The sequence below is a fragment of the Ranitomeya variabilis genome, chromosome 3, assembly GCF_051348905.1.
Source record: "Ranitomeya variabilis isolate aRanVar5 chromosome 3, aRanVar5.hap1, whole genome shotgun sequence".
NCBI classification, from domain to species: domain Eukaryota; kingdom Metazoa; phylum Chordata; class Amphibia; order Anura; family Dendrobatidae; genus Ranitomeya; species Ranitomeya variabilis.
The window spans coordinates 345701562-345718381 of NC_135234.1; positions in this window are offsets into that span (position 1 = coordinate 345701562).

Below are 16820 nucleotides of genomic sequence, written 5' to 3' on the forward strand. Positions count from 1 at the left end.
TCACTGTTCCCAATCCCACCAACACCTTCACCATACCTCCCACAAACCACATCTGTACCTCAACTCCCTGCCCAACCTCATGTTTTCACCACACATTCCACTTCTATTCCTCCTCGTGATGTTGTGTCCCCCCCATCGACGTGGCCCGCCCTGTCAGCCACTCCGCTACTATCTCCACCCCAAATTATGAGAACCTTTAAAAACTTGTGCATAAATAAAACTTTTTGTGGTTTAAAAACAATGTTATTGTCTTTCTCTTTTTAAAAAAAAAAAACTGTATTAAAACCACCAAGGTCATGGTAATAGTAACAGTAGAAAATGTGTAAAGGGTACCGGTTCAAAACATACAATACTGCAAGGTTAAAGTACAAAGGTTTTGTAACCAAACAAAAAAATTGTATTTTTACAAGTGTGAAAATTTTTTTAAATTTTTTTTACACCATTTCATACTGCCAGTCAACTGATCCTGGAGGAGACATGAAGTAGTCTGCAAACTTGTCCCGCATTCTGGAGACTGCTACTGGACTGCGAAAAGTTGTGTTGTGGTAATCCCACAAGGTTCTTTCTGGCACATTATCCTCCAGGGAAACATGTTCTTTTGATAAAACAAAATTGTGAAGTACCATGCAAGCCTTCACCACATCATCGACAGTTTCAGTCTGCAGTTTAATTGCAGTTAGTAGTATTCTCCATTTAGCAGTTAGGAAACCAAAAGCACATTCCACTACTCTTCGTGCTCTGGTTAAGCGGTAATCAAAAATTTTCTTCCTCTGGGTCAGTCCACTACTTCCAAAGGGCTTAAGCAAATGTGGGGAAAGCTGGAAGGCATCATCTCCAACGCAAACAAATGGTAACGGTGGACCGGTGGTTCCAGGGAGAGGTCTAGGGGGCGGAAAGTCAAATGTCTTTCCATACAACCGATGCCCCATTGGTGAAGTTTTAAAAATCTGTGAGTCGTTTGCACGTCCATACGCACCGATATCCACAGCGATGAACTTGCAGTGTGCGTCGGCTATGGCCATCAATACAATTGAGAAGTACTTCTTATAGTTGTAAAATTCTGACCCAGAGCCAGAAGGTTTGACGATCCTTATATGCTTCCCATCGACTGCTCCGACACAATTTGGGAACTGACATATCTGTTCAAAATTTTGTGCAATCTCCAGCTACCTCTCCTGTGATGGCTCTGGAATGTATTCCGCTTGTAACCACTCCCACAATGCCCGGCAGGTATCTCTGATGATCCCTGAGATGGTGGATATCCCAAGCCTAAACTGAAAATGTAGGGATGAGAACGACTCTCCAGTTGCAAGGAATCTGTTAACAAAAGGAAAAGACAATAATTAATAAAAACTTTAAAAAACAACATTGCAGTTATAAGTCTGATGAATGAGAATCATTTAAAAAAAAAACTAACTAACCGAATAGTCACCATGAGACGCTCTGCTGGTGATATGGAGAAGCGCATCTGGCTGTCTCGTCTCCGTATAGAGTCTTCCACATGGCCCAATAAAATTTCAAAATTTTCGGCTTTCATCCTCACATAGTTGAAGAACTTCTGAGGGTTTTCCCTCAGTTCAATGTAAAGTGTGGAATAAACACCACGGGTCATGCGTTGGGCTGTGATGGGATGGATCCACAGCCTTCCCTTCCGCTGCTGCTGCAGGATGCGCAGTCTTTCCTCCTCCTTGTCCCGAACGATGACTGCCAACCGATTTGCCTCAAAAGTAAAATCCGCACATATCTTCGCTATGTTTGCCAGCACCCCTTCCACCTTTGCCACTTTCTGTACAACCTTTCAAAGATGTGATGTAAATACACAGTATATATAGTTTTCCAGTAGTTTCCAGTAGCCAATCACATTGAGATCCTCCCTTTTAAAAAAACGGATCCGTCAAAAAACGGTTCCAACAGATGTAAAAACGGTCGCAACGGTTCCAACGGATCCGTTTTTGTGACGGATCAGTATAACTGATCCGTCAGAAAAACGGATCCGTCGGAACAGTTTTTCCAACAATTGTGAGGGATCCGTCGATCCGTCACGATGTCGGAGCTGACTGACGCCAAACAACTGAAGTGTGAAAGAAGCCTTAGAAGGACATCTGTTTGTGCAGGTAACTATTACTGTGTAGAATTATTAGGCAACTTAATATAAACCAAATATATTCCCATCTCACTTGCTTATTTTCACCAGGTAAACCAATATAGCTGCACGAAATTTAGAAATAAATATTTATGACATGCAAAAACAAAACCCCAAAAAATTAGTGACCAATATAGCCACCTTTCTTTATGATGAGACTCAACAACCTTCCATCCATAGACTCTGTCAGTTGTTTGATCTGATTACAACATTTATCAACATTGCATGCAGCAGCCACCACAGCCTCCCAGACACTGTTCCGAGAGGTGTACTCTAGATCTCACACTTTATGAGGGACCATAGGTTCTCTATGGGGTTCAGATCAGGTGAAGAAGGGAGCCATGTCATTATTTTTCTTCTTTGAGACCTTTACTGGCCAGCCATGCTGTGGAGTAGTTGGAGGCATGTGATAGAGCATTGTCCTGCATGAAAAACATGTTTTTCTTGAACAATACCCACTTCTTCCTGTACCACTGCTTGAAGAAGTTGTCTTTCAGAAACTGGCAGTAGGTCTGGGAGTTGAGCTTCACTCCATCCTCAACCCGAAAAGGTCCCACAAGTTCATCTTTGATGATACCAGCCCATACTAGTACCCCACCTCCACCTTGCAGGTGTCTGAGTCGGAGTCGAGCTCTCTGCCCTTAACTGACCCAGCCTCTGGCCCATCCATCTGGCCCATCAAGAGTCATTCTCATTTCATCAGTCGACAAAACCTTTGAAAAGTCAGTCTTAAGATATTTCTTGTCCCAGTCTTGACGTTTTATCTTATTTTTCTTGTTCAAAGGTGATAATTTTTCAGCCTTCCTTACCTTGGCCATGTCCCTGATGTTATGATCCTAATGGCAGAGGATCTCAGGAGTACCAGCTAAGTCTGCAAACACAAAAAAAACAGCTCATAGGGAAGTGGTAACTTGGCTGACCGTATACCTGATCCTAGCACAAACAACTAGCAGCAGCCGGGGAACGTACCTACGTTGGTTCTAGATGTCTCGCGCCAGCCGGAGAACTAACTAACCCTTTCAGAGAAAATAAGACCTCTCTTGCCTCAAGAGAAAAGACCCCAAAGTTATAATACAAGCCCCCAACAAATAATAACGGTGAGGTAAGAAGAAATGACAAACGTAAGAATGAACTAGATTTAGCAAAGAGAGGCCCACTGACTAATAGCAGAAAATAGGAAGATGACTTATACGGTCAGCAAAAAACCCTACAAAATATCCACGCTGAATATCCAAGAACGCCCGCACCGACTAACGGTGTGGGGGGAGAATAACAGCCCCCCTAGAGCTTCCAGCAAAATCAGGAATCACATTTTAAACAAAGCTGGAACAAAATAAGGGAAATTCAAATGCACAAAAATAAGAAAGCAGGACTTAGCTTATCTTGCAAAATCAGGAGACCAGGAGACAGGAGAAAACAGACTAGGTCTGATAACAACGAATCCAGGCACAATACAGAGTATCCAGGAAGTTTATATAGGCACACCCAGGCCAAACGAACCAGGTGAGTGCCAACCTGGGGAAAGACACTCCAAGTGCCATACCGCTAATGACCACAAGAGGGAGCCAAGAAATATAGTTCACAACAGTACCCCCCCTTTAAGGAGGGGTCACCGAACCCTCACCAAGACCACCAGGGCGATCAGGATGAGCAGCGTGAAAGGCACGAACCAAATCGGCCGCATGAACATCAGAGGCGACCACCCAGGAATTGTCCTCCTGGCCATAGCCCTTCCATTTGACCAGATACTGAAGCCTCCGTCTAGAGAGACGAGAGTCCAAGATCTTCTCCACCACATACTCCAACTCGCCCTCAACCAACACCGGAGCAGGAGGCTCAACAGCAGGAACCATAGGCACCACGTACCGCCGTAACAAAGACCTATGGAACACATTGTGAATGGCAAATGACACCGGAAGATCCAAACGAAACGACACCGGATTAAGGACTTCCAAAATTTTATAAGGACCAATAAAGCGAGGCTTAAACTTAGGAGAGGAAACCTTCAGAGGGACATACCGAGAAGACAACCAAACCAAATCCCCAACACGAAGTCGGGGACCCACACCGCGGCGGCGGTTGGCAAAGCGCTGAGCCTTCTACTGTGACAACTTCAAGTTGTCCACCACAAGATTCCAAATCCGCTGCAACCTATCCACCACGGAATCCACCCCAGGACAGTCAGAAGGCTCAACATGACCCGAGGAAAACCGTGGGTGAAAACCAGAGTTGCAGAAAAATGGCGAAACCAAAGTAGCGGAACTTGCCCGATTATTAAGGGCAAACTCAGCCAATGGCAAGAAGGTCACCCAATCATCCTGATCCGCAGAAACAAAACATCTCAAATAAGCCTCAGGCGTCTGATTAGTTCGCTCCGTTTGGCCATTAGTCTGAGGATGAAAGGCAGACGAAAATGACAAATCGATGCCCATCCTAGCACAAAAGGATCGCCAGAATCTGGACACAAACTGGGATCCTCTGTCAGACACGATATTCTCAGGAATGCCGTGCAAACGAACCACATTCTGAAAGAACAAAGGAACCAAATCGGAAGAGGAAGGCAATTTAGGCAAGGGCACCAAATGGACCATCTTGGAAAAACGATCACAGACCACCCAGATGACAGACATTCCTTGAGACACCGGAAGATCTGAAATGAAATCCATGGAAATGTGCGTCCAAGGCCTCTTCGGGACGGGCAAGGGCAAAAGTAACCCGCTGGCATGAGAACAGCAAGGCTTAGCCCGAGCACAAATCCCACAGGACTGCACAAAAGATCGCACATCCCGCGACAGGGACGGCCACCAAAAGGACCTAGCCACCAAATCTCTGGTACCAAAAATCCCAGGATGCCCTGCCAACACTGAGGAATGAACCTCGGAAATAACTCTACTGGTCCATTTATCAGGAACAAACAGTCTGTCAGGTGGGCAAGAGTCAGGTCTACCAGCTTGAAATCTCTGCAACACACGTCGCAAATCAGGAGAAATGGCCGACAAGATTACTCCCTCTTTAAGAATACCCGCTGGCTCTGAGACTCCAGGAAAGTCAGGCACAAAACTCCTAGAAAGAGCATCAGCCTTCACATTCTTTGAACCAGGCAGGTACGAGACCACAAAGTCAAAACGGGAGAAAAACAATGACCAACGAGCCTGTCTAGGATTCAGGCGCTTAGCGGACTCGAGGTACATCAGATTTTTGTGATCAGTCAAGACCACCACACGATGCTTAGCTCCCTCGAGCCAATGACGCCACTCCTCAAATGCCCACTTCATAGCCAACAACTCCCGATTACCAACATCATAGTTCCGCTCAGCAGGCGAAAATTTCCTAGAAAAAAAAGCACATGGTCTCATCACAGAGCAACCAGAGCCTTTCTGCGACAAAACAGCCCCTGCACTGATCTCAGAAGCGTCTACTTCAAGCTGAAAGGGAAGTGAGACATCAGGCTGGCACAAAACAGGCGCCGAAGTAAACCGGCGCTTCAACTCCCGGAAGGCCTCCACGGCTGCAGGAGCCCAATTAGCAACATCAGAAGCTTTCTTGGTCATATCCGTCAAAGGTTTTACAACGCTAGAAAAATTGGCAATAAAACGACGGTAGAAATTAGCAAAACCCAAGAACTTCTGAAGACTCTTAACGGACGTGGGTTGAGTCCAATCATGAATAGCTCGGACCTTGACTGGGTCCATCTCCACAGTAGAAGGGGCGAAAATAAAACCCAAAAAGGAAACCTTCTGCACTCCAAAGAGACACTTTGAGCCCTTCACAAACAAAGCATTATCACGCAAAACCTGAAACACCATCCTGACCTGCTTTACATGAGAATCCCAATCATCAGAGAAAACCAGAATATCATCCAGATAAACAATCATAAACTTATCCAGATACTTCCGGAAAATGTCATGCATAAAGGACTGAAACACTGAGGGGGCATTAGAAAGCCCAAAAGGCATCACCAAGTACTCAAAATGACCTTCGGGCGTATTGAACGCAGTTTTCCATTCATCTCCCTGCTTAATGCACACAAGGTTGTACGCACCGCGAAGATCTATCTTGGTGAACCACTTGGCACCCTTAATCCGGGCAAACAAGTCCGACAATAGTGGCAAAGGATACTGAAATTTGACAGTGATTTTACTCAAAAGCCGATAGTCTATACACGGTCTCAAAGACCCGTCCTTCTTGGCCACAAAAAAAAATCCCGCACCAAGAGGGGAAGAGGATGGACGAATATGTCCCTTCTCCAAAGACTCCTTAATATAAGCACGCATCGCGGCATGCTCAGGTACAGACAGATTAAATAGTCGTCCCTTAGGAAACTTACTACCAGGAATCAAAACTATAGCGCAGTCACAGTCCCTATGAGGAGGAAGGGCACTGGACCTGGACTCACTGAATACATCCTGATAGTCCAACAAATACTCAGGGACTTCAGAAGGAGTAGAAGAAGCAATAGACACCGACGAGGAATCGCAATGAATTCCCTGACAACCCCAACTTGACACGGACATAGCCTTCCAATCCAAAATTGGATTATGGGTCTGTAACCATGGCAGACCCAGAACGACCAAATCCTGCATTTTATGCAAAACAAGAAAACGAATCACCTCCCGATGTTCAGGAGACATGCACATGGTCACTTGTGTCCAATACTGCGGTTTATTCTCCGCCAATGGCGTAGCATCAATTCCTCTAAGAGGAATAGGATTTTCTAAAGGCTCTAGGACAAAACCACAGCGCTTGGCAAACGATAAATCCATAAGACTCAGGGCAGCACCTGAATCCACAAATGCCATAACAGGGTAGGAAGATAATGAGCAAATCAAGGTCACAGACAAAATGAACTTAGGCTGCAAATTACCAATGGCGACAGGACTAACAACCTTTGATGGCCGTTTAGAGCATGCCGAGATAACATGTGTAGAATCACCACAGTAAAAACACAACCCATTCTGACGCCTATGATTTTGCCGTTCGGTTCTAGTCAGGATTCTATCACATTGCATTGAGTCAGGTGTTAGTTCAGACAACACCGCCAGAGGATTAGCGGTTTTGCGCTCCCGCAAACGCCGATCAACCTGGATGGCCAGAGCCATAGAATCATTCAGACTTGTAGGAATGGGGATACCCACCATCACATTCTTAAAGGCTTCAGAAAGGCCATTTCTGAAATTTGCGGCCAGAGCACACTCATTCCATTGAGTAAGCACGGACCATTTCCGAAATTTTTGGCAGTACACCTCAGCTTCATCCTGGCCCTGAGAGATAGCCAGCAATGCTTTTTCTGCCTGTATTTCAAGATTGGGCTCCTCATAAAGCAATCCGAGTGCCAGAAAAAACGCATCAATATTTGCCAATGCTGGATCTCCTGGCGCCAATGAGAAAGCCCAATCCTGAGGGTCGCCACGCAAGAAGGAGATAACAATTTTAACTTGTTGAGCTGAGTCTCCAGACGAACGAGATCTCAAAGATAGAAACAATTTACAATTATTCCTAAAATTCCCAAATTTAAATCGATCTCCAGAGAACAGCTCAGGAATAGGTATCTTAGGTTCTGACATAGGACTGCTAATAACAAAATCCTGAATGCCCTGCACATGTGCAGCAAGCTGATCCACACTAGTAATCAGAGTCTGAACATTCATGTCTGCAGCAGAGCTTCAAGCCACTCAGAGATAAAGGGGAGGAAGAAAAAAAAAAAAACTCAGACTTTTTATCTTATAATCCCGCTTCCACAATGCACTTTTTGGCCTGGATTACTGTTATGTGTTGTGAATTTGGATTCTGGGCTCCCCCGGTGGCTACTGGTGGAATTGAACTGGTGTCTTCATCTTCTCTGTTCACCTGTTCCCATCAAGATGTGGGAGTCGCTATATAACCTTGCTGCTCTGTTAGTTGCTTGCCGGTCAACAATGTTATCAGAAGCCTCTCTGTGCTTGTTCCTGCTCCTAGACAACTACTAGATAAGTTGGACTCTTGTCCATGTTTGTTTTTGCATTTTTGTTCCAGTTCACAGCTGTAGTTTCGTTACTGTGTCTGGAAAGCTCTTGTGAACAGGAATTGCCACTCTGGTGTTATGAGTTAATGCCAGAGTTTTAAAGTAATTTCTGGATGGTGTTTTTGATAGGGTTTTCAGCTGACCATGAAAGTGTCTTTTCTGTCTTCTGCTATGTAGTAAGTGGACCTCAAATTTGCTAAACCTATTTTCATACTACGTTTGTTATTTCATCTCAACTCACCGCCAATACATGTGGGGGGCCTCTGTCTCCTTTCGGGGTATTTCTCTAGAGGTGAGCTAGGACTAATATTTTCCTCTGCTAGCTTTATTTAGTCCTCCGGCTGGTGCTGGGCATCTAGAATCAACGTAGGCATGCTACCCGGCCACTGCTAGTTGTGCGTTAGGTTTAGTTCATGGTCAGCTCAGTTCCCATCTTCCAAGAGCTAGTTCCTATATATGCTTATGCTATGTTCTCTTGCCATTGAGATCATGACAGTTTGACCGGCCCACAAAGTGTTAATTGTTTGGGCTGAAGCAGGAGAAAAAGAAGTGTTGAAGGGAAATTTTTTTTTTTTTTCTTCTCAGAGTTTTGCTGCCTAGCCCTTAATTGCTGTCTAGCTGCTTCTTACCTCCTCTTAACCCTTGAATGGCTCTGTGTCCACCTGTTTGTAATGGATCTTCAGAGTGTAACTGCAGGTTTGAATAATCTCGCCACGAAGGTACAAAATTTGCAAGATTTTGTTTGTCATGCACCTGTATCTGAGCCGAGAATTCCTTTGCCGGAATTTTTCTCGGGGAATAGATCCGGGTTTCAGAATTTTCGAAATAATTGCAAATTATTTTTGTCCCTGAAATCTCGCTCTGCCGGAGACCCGGCACAGCAGGTCAGGATTGTGATTTCCTTGCTCCGGGGCGACCCTCAAGACTGGGCTTTTTCATTGACACCAGGGGATCCTGCGTTGTTCAATGTGGATGCGTTTTTTCTGGCCTTGGGGTTGCTTTATGACGAACCTCATTTGGAGCTTCAGGCAGAAAAAACTTTGATGTCCCTATCTCAGGGGCAAGATGAAGCGGAAATTTACTGCCAAAGATTCCGTAAATGGTCTGTGCTTACTCAGTGGAATGAGTGCGCCCTGGCGGCGACTTTCAGAGAGGGTCTCTCTGATGCCATTAAGGATGTTATGGTGGGGTTCCCTGTGCCTGCGGGTCTGAATGAGTCCATGACAATGGCTATTCCGATCGATAGGCGTTTGCGGGAGCGCAAACCAGTGCACCATCTGGCGGTGTCCACTGAGAAGTCGCCAGAGAGTATGCAGTGTGATAGAATTCTGTCCCGAAGCGAGCGGCAGAATTTTAGACGGAAAAATGGGTTGTGTTTCTATTGTGGTGATTCTACTCATGTTATATCAGCATGCTCTAAGCGCACTAAAAAGCTTGGTAAATCTGTTTCCATTTGCACCTTACCGTCTAAATTTATTCTATCTGTGACCCTGATTTGCTCTTTGTCATCTATTACCACGGACGCCTATGTCGACTCTGGCGCCGCTTTGAGTCTTATGGATTGGTCCTTTGCCAAACGCTGTGGGTATGATTTAGAGCCTTTGGAGACTCCTATTCCTCTGAAGGGGATTGACTCCACCCCATTGGCTAATAATAAACCACAATACTGGACACAAGTAACTATGCGTATTAATCCGGATCACCAGGAGATTATTCGCTTTCTGGTGCTGTATAATCTACATGATGATTTGGTGCTAGGATTGCCTTGGCTGCAATCTCACAACCCAGTCCTCGACTGGAGAGCTATGTCTGTGTTGAGCTGGGGATGTAAGGGGGCTCATGGGGATGTACCTGTGGTTTCCATTTCATCATCCATTCCCTCTGAAATTCCTGAGTTCCTGTCTGACTATCGTGACGTCTTTGAAGAATCCAAGCTTGGTTCGTTACCTCCGCACCGAGAGTGCGATTGTGCCATAGATTTAATCCCGGGTAGTAAATACCCAAAGGGTCGTTTATTTAATCTGTCTGTGCCTGAACATGCTGCTATGCGAGAATATATAAAGGAGTCCTTGGAAAAGGGACATATTCGTCCATCGTCATCTCCCTTAGGAGCCGGTTTTTTCTTTGTGTCAAAAAAAGACGGCTCTTTGAGACCATGTATTGATTATCGGCTTTTGAATAAAATCACTGTTAAATATCAATACCCATTGCCGTTGCTGACTGATTTGTTTGCTCGCATAAAGGGGGCCAAGTGGTTCTCTAAGATTGACCTTCGTGGGGCGTATAATTTGGTGCGAATCAGGCAGGGGGATGAGTGGAAAACCGCATTTAATACGCCCGAGGGCCACTTTGAGTATTTAGTGATGCCTTTTGGTCTTTCTAATGCTCCGTCAGTTTTCCAGTCCTTTATGCATGATATTTTTCGCGATTATTTGGATAAATTTATGATTGTGTATCTGGATGATATTCTGATTTTTTCGGATGACTGGGACTCTCATGTCCAGCAAGTCAGGAGGGTTTTTCAGGTTTTGCGGTCTAATTCTTTGTGTGTGAAGGGTTCTAAGTGTGTTTTTGGGGTACAGAGGATTTCCTTTTTGGGATATATTTTTTCCCCCTCTTCCATTGAAATGGATCCTGTCAAGGTTCAAGCTATTTGTGATTGGACGCAGCCCTCTTCTCTTAAGAGTCTTCAGAAATTTTTGGGCTTTGCTAACTTTTATCGTCGATTTATTGCTGGTTTTTCGGATATTGCTAAGCCATTGACCGATTTGACTAAGAAGGGTGCTGATGTTGCTGATTGGTCCCCTGATGCTGTGGAGGCCTTTCGGGAGCTTAAGCGCCGTTTTTCCTCTGCCCCTGTGTTGCGTCAGCCTGATGTTGCTCTACCTTTTCAGGTTGAGGTCGACGCTTCTGAGATCGGAGCTGGGGCAGTGTTGTCGCAGAAAAGTTCTGACTGCTCCGTGATGAGGCCTTGTGCCTTCTTTTCCCGTAAATTTTCGCCCGCTGAGTGGAATTATGATGTTGGGAATCGGGAGCTTTTGGCCATGAAGTGGGCTTTTGAGGAGTGGCGCCATTGGCTTGAGGGGGCCAGACATCAGGTGGTGGTATTGACTGACCACAAAAATTTGATTTATCTTGAGACCGCCAGGCGCCTGAATCCTAGACAGGTGCGCTGGTCATTATTTTTCTCTCGGTTTAATTTTGTGGTGTCATACCTACCGGGTTCTAAGAATGTTAAGGCGGATGCCCTTTCTAGGAGTTTTGAGCCTGACTCGCCTGGTAACTCTGAGCCCACAGGTATCCTTAAGGATGGAGTGGTATTGTCAGCCGTTTCTCCAGACCTGCGGCGGGCCTTGCAGGAGTTTCAGGCGGATAGACCTGATCGTTGCCCACCTGATAAACTGTTTGTTCCTGATGATTGGACCAGTAGAGTCTTCTCTGAGGTTCATTCTTCTGCGTTGGCAGGTCATCCTGGCATTTTTGGTACCAGGGATTTGGTGGCAAGATCCTTCTGGTGGCCTTCCCTGTCACGAGATGTGCGAGGCTTTGTGCAGTCTTGTGACGTTTGTGCTCGGGCCAAGCCTTGTTGTTCTCGGGCTAGTGGATTATTGTTGCCCTTGCCTATTCCTAAGAGGCCTTGGACGCACATCTCGATGGATTTTATTTCAGATCTGCCTGTTTCTCAGAAGATGTCTGTCATCTGGGTGGTGTGTGACCGTTTTTCTAAGATGGTCCATTTGGTTCCTCTGCCCAAGTTACCTTCTTCTTCCGAGTTGGTTCCTCTGTTTTTTCAAAATGTTGTTCGTTTGCATGGTATTCCTGAGAATATCGTTTCTGACAGAGGGACCCAATTCGTGTCTAGATTTTGGCGGGCATTCTGTGCTAGGATGGGCATAGATTTATCTTTTTCGTCCGCTTTCCATCCTCAGACGAATGGCCAGACCGAGCGGATTAATCAGACCCTGGAGACATATCTGAGGTGTTTTGTGTCTGCTGACCAGGATGATTGGGTTGCTTTTTTGCCATTGGCGGAGTTCGCTCTCAATAATCGGGCCAGCTCTGCCACTTTGGTGTCCCCGTTTTTCTGTAATTCGGGGTTTCATCCTCGATTTTCCTCTGGTCAGGTGGAATCTTCGGATTGTCCTGGAGTGGATGCTGTGGTGGAGAGATTGCATCAGATCTGGGGGCAGGTGGTGGACAATTTGAGGTTGTCCCAGGAGAAGACTCAGCTTTTTGCCAACCGCCACCGTCGTGTTGGTCCTCGGCTTTCTTTTGGGGATTTGGTGTGGTTGTCTTCTCGTTTTGTCCCTATGAGGGTCTCTTCTCCTAAGTTTAAGCCTCGGTTTATCGGCCCGTATAAGATATTGGAGATTCTTAACCCTGTTTCCTTCCGTTTGGACCTCCCTGCATCCTTTTCTATTCATAACGTTTTTCATCGGTCATTATTGCGCAGGTATGAGGTACCGGTTGTGCCTTCCGTTGAGCCTCCTGCTCCGGTGTTGGTTGAGGGTGAGTTGGAGTACGTTGTGGAGAAAATCTTAGACTCTCGTGTTTCCAGACGGAGACTCCAGTATCTGGTCAAGTGGAAGGGATACGGCCAGGAGGATAATTCTTGGGTGAATGCATCTGATGTTCATGCCTCCGATCTGGTTCGTGCCTTTCATAGGGCCCATCCTGATCGCCCTGGTGGTTCTGGTGAGGGTTCGGTGCCCCCTCCTTGAGGGGGGGGTACTGTTGTGAATTTGGATTCTGGGCTCCCCCGGTGGCTACTGGTGGAATTGAACTGGTGTCTTCATCTTCTCTGTTCACCTGTTCCCATCAAGATGTGGGAGTCGCTATATAACCTTGCTGCTCTGTTAGTTGCTTGCCGGTCAACAATGTTATCAGAAGCCTCTCTGTGCTTGTTCCTGCTCCTAGACAACTACTAGATAAGTTGGACTCTTGTCCATGTTTGTTTTTGCATTTTTGTTCCAGTTCACAGCTGTAGTTTCGTTACTGTGTCTGGAAAGCTCTTGTGAACAGGAATTGCCACTCTGGTGTTATGAGTTAATGCCAGAGTTTTAAAGTAATTTCTGGATGGTGTTTTTGATAGGGTTTTCAGCTGACCATGAAAGTGTCTTTTCTGTCTTCTGCTATGTAGTAAGTGGACCTCAAATTTGCTAAACCTATTTTCATACTACGTTTGTTATTTCATCTCAACTCACCGCCAATACATGTGGGGGGCCTCTGTCTCCTTTCGGGGTATTTCTCTAGAGGTGAGCTAGGACTAATATTTTCCTCTGCTAGCTTTATTTAGTCCTCCGGCTGGTGCTGGGCATCTAGAATCAACGTAGGCATGCTACCCGGCCACTGCTAGTTGTGCGTTAGGTTTAGTTCATGGTCAGCTCAGTTCCCATCTTCCAAGAGCTAGTTCCTATATATGCTTATGCTATGTTCTCTTGCCATTGAGATCATGACAGTTATGATCCTAATGGCAGAGGATCTCAGGAGTACCAGCTAAGTCTGCAAACACAAAAAAAACAGCTCATAGGGAAGTGGTAACTTGGCAGACCGTATACCTGATCCTAGCACAAACAACTAGCAGCAGCCGGGGAACGTACCTACGTTGGTTCTAGACGTCTCGCGCCAGCCGGAGAACTAACTAACCCTTTCAGAGAAAATAAGACCTCTCTTGCCTCAAGAGAAAAGACCCCAAAGTTATAATACAAGCCCCCAACAAATAATAACGGTGAGGTAAGAAGAAATGACAAACGTAAGAATGAACTAGATTTAGCAAAGAGAGGCCCACTGACTAATAGCAGAAAATAGGAAGATGACTTGACTTATACGGTCAGCAAAAAACCCTACAAAATATCCACGCTGAATATCCAAGAACCCCCGCACTGACTAACGGTGTGGGGGGAGAATAACAGCCCCCCTAGAGCTTCCAGCAAAATCAGGAATCACATTTTAAACAAAGCTGGAACAAAATAAGGGAAATTCAAATGCACAAAAATAAGAAAGCAGGACTTAGCTTATCTTGCAAAATCAGGAGACCAGGAGACAGGAGAAAACAGACTAGGTCTGATAACAACGAATCCAGGCACAATACAGAGTATCCAGGAAGTTTATATAGGCACACCCAGGCCAAACGAACCAGGTGAGTGCCAACCTGGGGAAAGACACTCCAAGTGCCATACCGCTAATGACCACAAGAGGGAGCCAAGAAATATAGTTCACAACACCCTGAGTATTGCACACCTTGTGCTTTTTGGTGCTCCAGTAGCGTTGCTGCTCTGAAATATGCAAAACTGGTGGCAAATGGCATCTTGACAGCTTCATGCTTGATTTACCTCAATTCATGGGCAGTTATTTTGCGCCTTTTTTGCCCAACACACTTCTTGCGACCCTGTTGGATATTTGCCATGAAACGCTTGATTGTTCGGTGATCACGCTTCAAAAGTTTGGCAATTTCAAGACTGCAGTATCCCTCTGCAAGACATCTCACAATTTTGTACTTTTCAGAGCCTGTCAAATCTCTCTTCTATTTTGCCAAAGGAAAGGAAGTTGCCTAATAATTAAGCACACCTTATATAGGGTTTTGATGTCATTAGACAACACCCCTCCTCATTACAGAGATGCACATCACCTGATTTACCTAATTGGTAGTTGGCTATCAAGCCTGAACAGCTTGGAGTAGGACAACATGTATAAAAAGTATCATGTGATCAAAATGCAACTTGTCTAATAATTCTGCACACTATACAGTGTACTGTATATATATAATTGTATTTCCACATCTCTGTGAATGTTTTAATAAACATTCAGTAGAGTAGCTGTGACCCCTAACCACTTACATATACCTTCAGATATTTACTTACATTAGTATTTTACCTTTAAAACATGCTTTTACTGCACTGAATCTCTTACCGGAAGGGTCCTTTATGTTAGCCTTATGCCTCAATGTTATATTTCATTTGTTGGCAGGTCTCAGGTGAGAAACCCACTGAAGTACATTCATTTTAACTTTGACAGAGCTCAGCAATTTGAAGCCCAGGAGACTATCCTGCTGGCCAAATATCCTGGAGCAAACATCTGGCTGGTATATGAAATTAATCTTAACCAATTGCATCTTTATATTCCAAAACATTACTGTTAACCATGACATTAATTAGAGTTGATAACAGCATATCACAGTTTTCTTCTTTCATTTCTTCTGTCTGGCTGTTACCAAGACAAGAACCTTAAGGTTAAGTTATCACAGTAAGTATTTAGTGCATTTTTGATGTTGCAAACTTTCTGCAGCAATTCTGCCCCAATTGACTAAATTAGGTCACTCATGTTTTTTTGATGTATGCTTTTTGTGGCAGTTTTTGTTTCCTTTTAATGCATCATGCTTCAACTGCTTCATGACATGGCCATTTTCCATTTTTTCTTGTTCTTTTTTTCCTCCCCTTCTTCCAAGAGCCATAACTTTTTTATTTTTACGTCAATATAGCCATATGAGGGATTTTTTTTTCGAGACGAGTTGCACTTTTAAATGACAGTATTAATCTTGCCACATAGTGTTCTGAAAAAAAAGTGTGTTGAAATTGTAAACAAAGGGAAATGTCACAATTGTTTTTTGGGTATTTTATATAACATGTTGACTATATGATAAAACTGACCTGGCAATATGATTCCCCAGCTTCATTAAGACTATGGAGATACCAAACATGGATAGATTTTATTTTGTTATAAGTGGTGAAAAAAAATCGGAAATTTGTATGAAAAAAAAATCACTAGTCACCATTTTTAGAGAATTGTAACATTATAATTTTTGTATCTTGGGCTATGTGAAGGCTTATTTTTTGTGCCGTAAGCTGACATTTTTACTGATACCAAGTTGGGGTAAATACAGAGGGGAAAAAAAGTATTTAGTCAGCCACCAATTGTGCAAGTTCTCCCACTTAAAAAAAGATGAGAGAGGCCTGTAATTGACATCATAGGTAGTCCACAACTATGAGAGTCAAAATAAGAAAAGAAATCCAGAAAATCACCTTGTCTGAATTGGCAAGAATTATTTAGCAAATTATGGTGGGAAATAAGTGTAACACCCCAGGTAACCAGTTGTTACAGTGATGTTGCCTTCCTTTCGGGGAGGGTAATGGCATAATTGGAGGCAAGGAGGATTCCCTTTACCAGGTAACCAACCTACATGCAACACATTCTGAATCCAGGCCAGAAGAGGGAGCTCAGAACCTGGATTCAGGGGAGCTTCCCCAACTTTAAGTATTCTGGTCTGGAGGAGGAGATAGGCAGACTGTAGCAGACAGTGGAGGAGAGAGGAGTGAGAGCAGAGAGTGGGGCCGTGCAGTCACATGTGAGTTGCAGCTTCAGGAAAGTAAGATAACCTGAAGGGTTGGAATGTAGTGAGCCTCTGAGGAAAGGAGCAAAGGAGAAGGAAAGGGCCTAGAGGGGAACTGTGATCGGGCACCCTTTGAGCCAAAGCGCAGGAACCGGGCACCAGGAGCCTGCGGTTGTGTTGAACTCTAGGTCGCACAGCAGAACCAGAGGACAAAGGACTTTATGTAATTTGTCCGTACCCACACCTGGAGATGAAGCAGTACATGAAGAGCCCCGGTCGTGATAGAGACAAAATAAAAAGTCTCTCACTGCCCATCATATGGGTATCTGTCCCTGGACAGGAGAGAGAAG